Source organism: Geotrypetes seraphini, chromosome 8 (assembly GCF_902459505.1).
Source record: "Geotrypetes seraphini chromosome 8, aGeoSer1.1, whole genome shotgun sequence".
NCBI lineage: Eukaryota > Metazoa > Chordata > Amphibia > Gymnophiona > Dermophiidae > Geotrypetes > Geotrypetes seraphini.
The window spans coordinates 125,571,972-125,584,833 of record NC_047091.1 but is presented as its reverse complement, the minus strand read 5'-3'; the positions used below and the strand labels follow the sequence as shown (position 1 = coordinate 125,584,833).

The 12,862-nt window shown below is 43.2% G+C and overlaps 1 protein-coding gene across 2 annotated transcripts in view; it reads right to left on the bottom strand.

Moving 5' to 3' along the window:
* The window catches only part of PWWP3A (PWWP domain containing 3A, DNA repair factor), a 95,358-nt gene that overhangs the window by 33,364 nt on the left and 49,132 nt on the right, over positions 1–12,862 (bottom strand). The window lies entirely within an intron of this gene.

Sequence of the window (12,862 nt, the reverse complement as noted above, 5' to 3'; positions counted from 1 at the left end):
TCTCCTTTCCTCTAGGGTATACATATTCAGGGCTTCCAGTCTCTCCTCATACGTCTTCTGGCGCAAGCCTCCTATCATTTTCGTCGCCCTCCTCTGGACCGCCTCAAGTCTTCTTACGTCTTTCGCCAGATACGGTCTCCAAAACTGAACACAATACTCCAAGTGGGGCCTCACCAATGACCTGTACAGGGGCATCAACACCTTCTTCCTTCTACTGACTACGCCTCTCTTTATACAGCCCAGAATCCTTCTGGCAGCAGCCACTGCCTTGTCACACTGTTTTTTCGCCTTTAGATCTTCGGACACTATCACCGACATATACCGAGTCTTTCCTTTTGTAAGTTAGCTTCTTGCTGGTTGAAATGCGCTTGGGCCTTCGTGATATTAAATTTGGCTCTAGCCAGAACTTCCGCTGCACTGATGGCTGTTTGGCCTGGTTGGCTGCCTCCATGTGATCTAGAGGATTTGGCTGTATGTGCACTGTGTTTGGAGACGTGAGAACATTTGGATATACTGTCTTCTGGGTTTTCAGTCCTTTCCCTTGCCTGCCCTATGGCTTCTTTCACTGTGGCTCCACGTTCTTGATCATTTCTCACTTGATGCCCTTTTTCTGAAAGACTTTCTGCTGTATTGGTCAAGAACTGGATGTACTCTTGTGCCCTCTGTTGGTACTGCGTGAAACTGGACTGCAGTTTAGACATACGGGCTTCGCCGACTGACTCTGCTTGTGTCATATGGTGTTTATCCTCCTCCACCTTTGCCTACAGTCTTGTTAACCTGAGCAGGTCTCTTTCATGCTCAACTTGGTAAAGTTCTAGAGCCTTTGAGGTCAGTGTGCAAAGTCTTTTTGCCTATGTCTCATTTTTAGGCTGCAGGTGTTGTTAGTGTTGGGTGAGCGCCATCTGATGGCCACATCTGTGTGCCCCCTGCACCAAGCTCAAGTTCTGTTTCATTTGATGTCTCCCCTTTAGGGCTACATTCATTAAGGCCACGGATCTGATCCGATCAGTGAGCAATCCGATCCGTGGCCGTGGGGCTGATTCACAAAGTGCCCTCATGCAAATGGGGGTGATCGTATTTACTCACCCAACCGACTGCATGGATCGCTTAACAGCAATCCCGACGCATGCGTAGACCATCTTCTTTGCCTGTAGATGGTCTGCACATGCTTACAGAGCTTTGGGTTTGGTTTTTTTTTAATTAATTTTTTTTTTTAAATAATCTTTATTCATTTTTAAATAATTTCAATAAGTGAAGAACAATAAATAAAACATTTACACTATAGACATCACTAAAAATATTACAATATTCCTACAGACCAATAACCCTCCCACCCAAATTATTCTTTATAATTCAAGAATCTATAGATCTATCATAATTCCGTAATTCACTACATATTTTAAACATAAAATTACACATTTGGAGCATTGAGATTAAGCAGTATATTTCTGCATCTCGATGGCCACATATTTGGTCTTGGAGGATGAGGTGTACAGCTTCAGCATCTATGAAACAAACTTGTTTTTTTCTGTTGCATCGTTCTTTTTGGACCCCAGTTAGATTGAATAAGTTGGATAATTCAAAAGTCTAATAGATGCTGGCACTGTCATCTTGACATAGGAACATTGGATCATTTACTGTTTTATTGCCCTAAGATACTGGTTTTATGGAAATCGATTTGGGGACATATTACTAATTTTAGAATCCGAGATTCCTTTAACTTATGAAGTAATAATCTGTGGTACCATTTTGCATATCAAAGACCCCCTAGATAAATATAAAAGAAGTCTCTTATTAATTATGACAAGTACAGCTTTACAATTGATTACACGTAACTAAAAAATTACTTTTTTTTATTTCATGAGCCCGTGGTTTTAACCAGCTTTAAACACGCGGGTTAAAACCATGGGCTCACACTGAGGGGAAGGGCAGGAGAGATGGGGCAGAGAGCAGGGCGGCGAGTCGAGGCAGAGAGCAGGGCAGTCAGAAAAGACCTGAGTGACTGGTCCTCAGCAGTCGCTTATTTTTTGATCGGCCAGCCCAGTCGGTGTTCCTCATTTTTTTAGTGAATCGCTGCCTGCCTACATTTACATGCCGTTCCCCCTCATTTGCATGCACAGATCGGAGGTTGATCAGCACCAAGGTTAGTGAATCAGGTCAGGGAACAATAAGGTCGCAAAGTGGTCGGGACACGATCGGTGTCCTAAATGAATCTAGTATGCTCATTAGCTACCATATTTTCCTATATAGGCCACGTCCTATAAATGGGTTTTACAAACCCGTGTATGGGGAGCCGCTTAGTTATAAGAACATAAGAATTGCCACTGCTGGGTCAGACCAGTGGTCCATCATGCCCAGCAGTCCACTCCCGCAGCAGTCCTTAGGTCAAAGACCATTGCCCTGAGTCTAGCTTTACCTGCGTACATTCTGGTTCAGCAGGAACTTTTCTAACTTTGTCTTGAATCCCTGAAGGGTGTTTTCCCCTATAACAGCCTCCGGGAGAGCATTCCAGTTTTCTACCACTCTCTGGGTGAAGAAGAATTTCCTTACATTTGCACGGAATCTATCCGCTTTTAACTTTAGAGAGTGCCCTCTCATTCTCTCTACCTTGAAGAGGGTAAACAACCTGTCTTTATCTACTAAGTCTATTCCCTTCATTATCTTGAATGTTTTGAACATGTCCTCTCTCAGTCTCAGGGAGAAGAGGCCCAGTTTCTCTAATCTTTCACTGTACAGCAACTCCTCCAGCCCCTTAACCATTTTAGTCACTCTTCTCTGGATCCTTTCAAGTAGTACTGCATCCTTCTTCATGTATGGCGACCAGTGCTGGATGCAGTATTCCAGGTGGGGGCGTACCATGGCCCAGTACAGCAGCATGATAACCTTCTCTGATCTGTTTGTGATCCCATTCTTAATCATTCCTAGCATTCTGTTCGCCCTTTTTGCCACTGCCGTACATTGCGCGGATGACTTCATTGACTTGTCGACCAGTACTCCGTCTCTTTCCTGGGGGGTCTCTCCAAGTACTGTACCGGACATCCTGTATTCGTGTATAAGATTTTTGTTACCGACATGCATCACCTTACACTTATTCATATTAAACCTCATTTGCCATGTCGCAGCCCATTTCTCGAGTATGTTTATGTCGCATTGCAAGTCTTCGCAATCTTTCTGTGTCTTCACTACTCTGAATAACTTCGTATCATCTGCAAATTTAATCACCTCGCTTGTCGTACCAATTTCCAGGTCACTTATAAATATGTTGAAAAGCACGGGTCTAAGCACCGAACCCTGCGGCACTCCACTCGTGCTGTTTTTCCAGTCTGAGTATTGTCCATTTACCCCAATCTCCATTTCCTATCCGCCAATCAGTTTTTAATCCACATATTTCACCCTCAATTCCACGGCTCACAATTTTTTGAAGTAGTCGTTCATGCGGGACCTTCTCGAATGCCTTCTGCAAATCCAGATATACAATGTCGACTGGTTCACCCTTGTCTATCTGCCCATTTACTCCCTCGAAGAAGTGCAGCAAGTTTGTCAAGCAAAATCTTCCTTTGCTGAAGCTGTGCTGGCTGGTTTTTATCAGATTGTGTCCGTCATGGTGATCAATGATGTAGTCCTTTATCAGCGCCGCTACCATCTTTCCTGGTACCAAGTTCAGACTCACCAGTCTGTAGTTTCCCGGTTTTCCCCTCGAACCTTGGGGCGGCCTATATAAAAGTGTTTAATCATCCCCCTCACCCCTAGTACCTTTTTCGGAGCCCCCTGGACAGCAGACAGCGAATCTCCAACGGAGCAGGGCAGCCACGATCTCTTCGGCATCCGGTCTGCCCCCACACTGCTTGCTGAGTGACTGACGTCAATTCTTGCGAGTCCCGTGAGTCTCACGAGAGCTGACATCAGCCATTCAGCGGGCGGTGCAGGGGAAGGCCAGATGCTGAAGAGATCGCGGCATCCAGGGGGCTCCGAAAAAGGTCCCGTGGATTGGGGGGTGAAGATTTTAAAAGGCAGGGGAGGTACCGGAAGATAAGCCATGGCTAATACCATGGGACGGCTTATCTTACGTTTTTTAAACATAGACCGTCCTTTTCTGCGGCTTATACATGGGTGTGGCCTATGCAGAGGGGCTGCCTATATGCGGAGAAATACAGTAATTCATTCTGTGTGCTGTGGAGGTCTTCCATCTCTGTGGCTATTGCCTTTCTTTAATGTATAAGAAAATAGCCTTTGTGTTGGGGAGGGATGTTAAATGATTGGGCAGGTATGCAAAACAAACTGGAGGTCAGTGAATTTGCGAAGGTTTCTCCCTTTTACTGTAGCTAACAGAGCAGACTGTGTGCTTTCCTTGCTTAAAGGGTGTCTCTGGCTTAGGTTACAAACTTCAGATATACAGAAGGTAGGTGAAAGGAGGTGGGAAGGCTCTCAGGGTGGAGACCTTCCTTGATGTTTGCCTTAGCAACTGAGTGGTTGTTAGTAACTTTGGAATAGAGGGAGTTTCTCTCTCCAGCTTGGTCAGGATGTTAAGGAACAAAAGGAATTTTAAGGACTGTAAACAATGCTCCAGCATAAATGCAGATTACAGTAGCTTCTACAGAAGCAAGATTAAAGCCTAGGGCTAACCTACCCATCAGGCCCGATCTAGGCAGATCCGACGAACTCAGGAACAAAAAATATGCAGATAGGGGTGATCGGAGGAACGCCCCATCTGCCTGCACGAATTGCTGTTGTGGATCCGCGTGCATGTGCAGACCATCTGTAGATGGTCTGCGCATGCCCGTCCGAGACACAACTCTTTTTTTTTTTTTTTAACTTAAAAACTTTTTTTGTTAGTTTTTAGCCCTACGAGCCCGTGGTTTTAATCCGCTTTAAACCCGTGGGTTAAAAGCACGGGCTCGCAGGGCGGGGAAGGGCAGGAGAACGGCAATGTGGCAGGAGAGATTTGGGGAAGATCAAGGCAGAGCAGGGCGGCATGCGGGGCGAGCAGCAGGAGATAAGAAGCAGAGCGGCATGCGGGGTAAGCAGGCAGGAGAGATTGCAGGGCAGAGAGCAGGGCTTCCAGTCGGAAAGACGTTTGACTGGTCCCCAGCAGTCGCTTCTTCAGGTGATCGTCCAGCCTAGTCAGATCTGAAATTTGGTGTTGTGAATCGCGTCCCAACCTACTTTGCATGCATTTCACCTCATTTGCTTGCACGGATTCGAAGCAGATCGCAGGAGAGGTAAGTGAATCAGGCCGGAGGGAAATTTGATAGTAAAGGGGGGGGGTCGCAAACCGATCGGTACATCATCAGTTTGCTTTGTGAATCTAGCCCTAGATTCACTAACCTTACCAATCGTGTCTCTTGCGACCCCGACCTGATTCACTAACCTTCCTCCCAATCCGGACCCAATCCGATCCATGCATGCAAATGAGGTGAATGGCATGCAAAAATAGGAAGGCAGCAATTCACTAAACAATTTCAGGAACACCGACTGGGCTGGCCGATCAAAAAAGAAGTGACTGCTGAGGACCAATCGCTCACGTTCTTTCCAACTCTCCTGCTTTCTGCCGCCCTTCCCTGCAGTACGAGCCTGTGGATTTAACCTGCGGGTTTAAAGCATGGCTGCACTACGGTATGTTTGTTCCAGACTGGAACAGAACACGCTGTAGTGCAGCCCCGCTTTAAACTCGCGGGTTAAAACCACGGGCTTGTGACAATAAAACTTTTTTAAAAAAAAAAAAATAACAAAACGAAAACTGAGACCCCCACCATACTCTCCCTCCAGCTCTTCCGTCTTCTGGGTTTGTCATTGGTCAAGAGCGAGAGAAGTCAGGCAAATGTCGAACTCCGATTGGAGGAGTATGCCATCAGTCTTTTTATGGTCACACTTCTAAATTTCTTCTAATCCATAGGGAGCGAGAGGGAAGTCAGGAGAGCAAGCGCATGCGCAGACCATTTACAGGCAAAGAAGACAGTCTGCGCATGCGTCTGGATCGCTCTGCAGCGATCTGTACCTCCAACTGAGTCAATTTGCATGCAGACTCGTGAATTGATCACCCGGCCATGGATCGGATACGGATCGGCAAAGTTAGTGAATCTAGGCCTAAATGCATTAAAATATTTTCACTTTACTTGGAAAAACGCTATCTTTTCTGCTTTTCACTAATCCAAAGCTAAAATCCAATCTTCACAAAAACCAAAAGGGACAGATTTTTTAAGTTATGGGGAACCACAAGTACAAGGGGGCACTCAGGGAAATTGAAAGGGGGAAGGTTTAGAACAAACGCCCGGAAGTTCTTTTTCACCCAGAGGGTGGTGGATACATGGAACGCGCTACCGGAGGATGTGATAAGCAGAAGCACGCTGCAGGGCTTCAAAGAAGGTTTGGATAGATACCTGGAGGTCAAAGGGATTGAGGGGTACAGGTAGGTCATAGGGATAGGATTAGAGGATTAGAGGCAGTTACAAAATTAGTCAGGGACACTGTTCAGGCAATTAGGCCTGATGGGCCGCCGCGGGTGTGGACCGCTGGGCAAGATGGACCTCTGGTCTGCCTCAGTGGAGGCAACTTTTTATGTTCTTATCTGAACTCTCTCATTGCCTACTGGCATAGCATTCAACTCAAATTGACCACAAGAGGGCAGAGTCACCAGGCTGTACTTCAACTATATCTTCCAACAGCTTTTCAAACACTGAAACCTTCTGTTTTAAAACAAGCAATGCTCAGGTATGCCTTTAAATTTTGCCCAGCCAAAGCTGCTCCTTTTAAAGTCTCTTCACAGAATGCTACAATACTTTAAAAGCACAATATCTCTTCACTGCAGAAGCTACTGAAACAGCTTTCTTCACCTGACATCAGTACCATGCACACAAATTCACTCTCCTTAGGGAGTGCTACGGTTTTTGCAGCAATTTTTTTAAAAGACCACCATTTCTTTTGCATCAAAGAACAGTCGTTTTCACTGCTAGGTTCCTTGCTTCTTTAAGACTGCATTCTCCAAATGACTCCAACTTTCTTTTTTGATTATTCAGTTTTCATTTTACTGCTTTTGTATGACCAAATCCCAGAATTAAACCCCTCCATTCTGATTCAAACGCAGATACTCTTCCTGATTTCTGAGATATACTTTACTGAGTAAATAACAAATACTCACAGAAGTAGATTTTTCTGAGGATAGATTCCCTCTGGGTACAGCTTCTTAATTACAATATGGTGCAGAGGTGACGAGGTTTGAAGAGCAGGGGGAAGGGGGAGAGGCATATACTGAAAAAAATCCAAGAGCCAGAGAGGCTTACAGGATGATTCTTGCGTGAGGTCAGATGGAAAAGGTGAAAACGATGGTCCTCTAATCAAGATAGAGACATCAGGGTGGCCTAAATTGCCATGTGGCCATAAACCATGTGGTCAGAGGTGAGTTACAGCAGAGAGTTATAGCATTACAGCCAAGGCACACAGGAACTTCAGGGAACCCACCCAAGTAAGAGGGAGGGGGCATTAGAGAGAGGCCAACCAGAGCTGAGACTAGCTATAGGTGGCCGAAGAAAGGAAGCACCTTGAATGACCTTATCAGGTGGAGGTCAGAGAAGGCCAGGAAGTGAGAAAAGACAAAGGAATCCAAGTTTAGCTGAGAGAGGAAAGGTTTAGCAGAATAAAGACCAATAGAAGTACAGTTTATATGATCTCTCAGACTACATTGCCCATAATACTTATTTCACATGTCCTGGCAGGAAATAACTATAGCAGTAAGATCCTAAAACAATACTGAATTACATAAGGCATATTTTACAGCCTCAGTGTAATGGATTCTCGAACATTAAGTTGTAGAAGGAGAGGTGCTATGAGAATCATGTTGGCTTAGAACATAAGAACATAAGCAATGCCTCTGCTGGGTCAGACCTGAGGTCCATCGTGCCCAGCAGTCCGCTCACGCAGCGGCCCAACAGGTCCAGGACCTGTGCAGTAATCCTCTATCTATACCCCTCTATCCCCTTTTCCAGCAGGAAATTGTCCAATCCTTTTTTGAACCCCAGTACCGTACTCTGCCCTATTACCCCCTCTGGAAGCGCATTCCAGGTGTCCACCACACATTGGGTAAAGAAGAACTTCCTAGCATTTGTTTTGAATCTGTCCCCTATCAACTTTTCCGAGTGCCCTCTTGTTCTTTTATTTTTCGAAAGTTTGAAGAATCTGTCCCTCTCCACTCTCTCTATGCCCTTCATGATCTTGTAAGTCTCTATCATATCCCCTCTAAGTCTCCTCTTCTCCAGGGAAAAGAGACCCAGTTTCTCCAATCTCTCAGCGTATGAAAGGTTTTCCATCCCCTTTATCAGTTGCGTCGCTCTCCTCTGAACCCTCTCGAGTAACGCCATGTCCTTCTTAAGGTACGGCAACCAATATTGGACGCAGTACTCCAGATGCGGACGCACCATTGCCCGATACAACGGCAGGATAACTTCTTTTGTTCTGGTTGTAATACCCTTCTTGATTATACCTAGCATTCTATTCACTCTTTTAGCAGCCGCTGCGCACTGTGCCGTCAGCTTCATTATCATGTCCACCATTACCCCTAAGTCCCTTTCTTGGGTACTCTCATTCAATAACATCCCTCCCATCATATAGTTGTACCTCAGGTTTCTGCTTCCCACATGCAATACTTTACATTTCTCAACGTTGAACTTCATCTGCCATCTTGTCGTCCATTCCCCTAGTTTGTTCAAGTCCCTTTGCAATTCTTCACAGTCCTCCTTAGTCCGAGCTCCACTAAATAGCCCTCCAGATGTGGCCCCAAGCTTGGGGCCTTCTAAAACCTGGACAAACTGCCGACAAATATCTTTCTACTTGGGGCCATGACACCAATAACGCTTCATGACATTCATTCCTACCAGAACACCTGGCCTTGGTCACACATGCAGAACACAGATAACTCCTATGCAAAGACAGGATTACAAACTAAAAGTACTAATATATACAAATGAAACCCTAAGATGCAAGACTCTGCATGCAGTACAACCCCCACAGAAATAGAAACAAATGCATTTCTTCCTGAACAGTGCAAAATATAGACAGCAGATATAAATTCTGAAAATGGACATCCCTTTAATCACTAAACTGGAAAAAAAAAATCACCTTTCCTACCATTGTTGTCTGGTGATTTTATTTTTCTACTCATCTTTTCCCAGTCTCTGGTTGTACTTCCTTCTGTCTGTGTACATAACTGTGTTTCCAGGGCCTTCTTATCCATTTTCTGCTTTTCTCTCCTTCTTCACTTTCTGCCCTACATCCATCTTTGCTTCCACTTCAGCAGGGACAAAGTAACTATGAGTCAGAAAAAACTAAACTACAAAAAGGAGACTGACTCTGCAATCAAACACAACCCAAGAGGAGGGCTCGCCACACAAAAACCGAGCCCAGAGACACAAAACTCTGAAGAGGGAGAGGCAACCCCCTCCCGGAAAAAGAGTCCATCCTCCAATCATTGCCCAATCAACAGCTTGTTGGTGAAGTTTGAGTAGAGTTTCTCCTGTGTAGAGAAATTGGAGGGAAAGCATAAATGAATTTGTCTCACCAGTCAAGGAGAAAGGCATCCAACTCCAGATGATTGGGAGTATAGAGTCTGGAACAGAAAAGTGAAAGTTTGTGATTATAGGGGGAAGCAAAGAGATCCACTTCTGGGGTTTCCCAAACCACAAAGATCTTATCTAAAGTGGTGGAGTTGAGTGACCACTCATGCAGTTGTAGGAATCTGTTCTGCTTATCAGCTAAGATATTCTGCTTTCCTGCTAAGTAGACTGCTTTCAGGAAAATTTTGCGAGAAATCACCCAGGACCAGATTTGAATCACTTCTTGGCAAAGCACCTTGCTTGTTCACATAGTACATAGCTACCTGGTTGTCTGTGTGGGTGAGTACTACTTGATTAAGGAGATGATCCTGGAATGTATATAGACCAAGGAGAGTGATATGGAGAGCTCGTTCAGGAGAACTCCAAGAGCCTTAGGTATGGAGGTTGTTGAGGTGGGCTCCCCATTCATGCATGGAGGCATCAGTTGTCAATATCTTTTGGTGTGGTGGCATCTGGAATAGAAGACCCCTGGAGAGACTGATCAGCAATAACCACCACTGAAGTGACTCTCGGAGATATGAGGTCACTCAGCCAGTGGGGTAGTATTCTGGTGACTTGAGACCATTGGGTCAAGAAGTGTTCATTGAGGTTCCCCAAGATGTAGATGGGCAAATGGAATTACATCTCTTGTAGAGGATGTGTGACCAAGGACTCACAGCATTTGACGTGCAGTTATGCAGCAACAAGAGATGACCTTCTAGCAAATTTGAATTAGAGTATCGAGTCTTTGTTGAGGTAGAAAGTAGTTAAGAGGCTACAAACAAGCAGCATAGCTCACAACACTATTCTTGTGAGATGTGCTGCTTGTTTGTAGCTTCGTAATTACTTGGATCTTTTGTGGACTTATGTTTTTATATTTAAGACAGCCCTATAAGATCCCTGAGGAAGGCATTTTAATTTTGCTGAAACATGCCATGTACTGGGTCATTTTTATTGTATACATTATCTGGTTTCTATCCTGTGGATCACTTTTGACCATATACAGTCATATGAAAAAATTAGGACATCCCATGAACTATTCAGTTCTTTCTTAAGAAATGTTCACATATTGGTGTCAAATCTTTTTTTAAAAATTATTTTTGGTAATTGTAATTTGGAAGTAGGGACATTGGATCATTTACTTTTTTACTGTCCCTGTATTAAAATATTTTGGAATTCAATTTGGATGCAGGTCAACCGCTTACTTGAAAATCATGTTGCTTTGTCTTATGATACTATTCTGTTCGGTATGGCTATGAGGAAAAAATCTCAAATTTCATCCTACAATAACAAGCTTCTATTGATAATGATGGGGGTGGCAATTCAGCAAATTACTAGTAATTGGAAAACTTATACCAATCTTAATTATTCATTTTGGTGGAATTCTCTTTGTCATATTTTTAAAATGGAAAGAGCAATTGCTATACAGAAAGGTAACTATAATAACTTCATAAAGATCTGGGGGCCATTAGAAAATTATTGTAATGAATGAACACTGTTTTCCTTTTTGATTGTTACATCTATTTAGTTAGGGGGGAGGGGGGAAAATTGGATGCTTAAGATTTTAAAATAATGATTTGATTTGGGTTTATTATGGTTATATTCTTTAAAAGACTAGTGGGTGGGTGGGAGGGGTTATAATTTTTACATTAAGGGATTATATGTATAAGAATATCAAGTGTTGTATATCTTATTTGTATTGTATAGTTATAATGTTTATCACTTGTTTGTCAGTTTTAAAATGAATAAAGAATATTAAAAAAAAAAAAAATTATTTCTGGTAAACAACAAAAATTTCCCTCGATTTAGTCATGAAACAAAAGATATCCAGAAAAATATGTATTCTGAGGAATAAATTAGGACACCACTACTTAAAGTGGCTCAAATTACACACAGGTGTATCACATCAGATGCACATGATTAGAACATTGTTACTCAGCATTTTGAAGGAGCTTTGCCCTACTTAAACCTCAGACATTTAGTTTGGTGTGCTCATGGCTGCTGTGGCGAGAGTGAACACTGCTGTGAGAGCAAAAGAGCTGTCTGAGGCCTTCAAAACAAAGATTGTAGCAGCTTATAAGTCTGGTAAGGGATTTTAAAAGATCTCAAAAGAATTTGACATTAGCCATTCTACAGTCTGGAAAATAGTGTACAAGTGGAAGACTTGCCAAACAACTGCCAACATGCCCAGGTCTGGCCATCCAAGCAAGTTGACACCCAGAGCAGACCATAAGATGCTAAAAGAAGTCTCCAAAAACCCTAAAATGTCATCACAGGACCTACAGCAGGCTCCTGCTGCTATTGATGTGAAAAGTGCATACCTCTACAATCAGAAAGAGACTGCACAAATTTAACTTGCATGGGAGGTGTGCAAGGAGGAAACCTTTGCTCTCTAAGAGAAACATTAAGGCCAAACTGAAGTTTACCAGAGAGAATGCCAGACAAACACCAGGACTTCTGGAATAGTGTTCTATGAACAGATGAGTCTAAAATTGAATTATTTGGACACTAGAAAAGAACATGTTTGGGGTACACCAAATACAGCATTCCAGGAAAAGAACCTCATATCAACTGTGAAGCATGGAGGTGGAAGTGTCATGGTTTAGGTGATCTGAAACTGGCTGTACATGCAAGAAACTCCTCAAACATCTCACAGCTGAAAGAATTCTGCATTGAGGAGTGGGCCAAACTTTCCTCAGACCATTGTCAAAGACTGGTAGATGGCTACAAGAAGAGTCTCACTGCAGTTATTTCAGCCAAAGGGGATAACACTAGCTATTAGGGTGTAGGGTATTCTAATTTATTCCTCAGTTAGAATGCACATTTTTGTGTATATCTTTTGTTTCATGAGTAAATCAAGGAAAATTTTGTTGTTTACCTGCAATTACATCATTTTCTTTTCCAGAGATAAAGAAAAAAAAAAAAGATTTGACATTGATACGTGAACATTTCTTAAGAAATAACATTTCATTGGATGTCCTAATTTTTTCACATGACTGTACACCCGTTGTGGATTGTTTTTAAGTTATTTGTATGCTTATTAAACTACAAACTAGTTGTTCCACAATCTTGTTGTTTTGCTGCTTTATTTCCTTTGGTGCTATTTGGATTTTGTTGTTTTGGCAAATTGAGAACAGCCATTCCATCTTTGTTCCTGTGTTTAAAATGCAATATACTCTCTTGCCATAAAGATCTTGCAAAGATATCATGGCTCTTCAGGATACCAGGGTAATAGCCTTACCAAGATATAGATCCATGCAGAAATGATCCTGACAATCCAA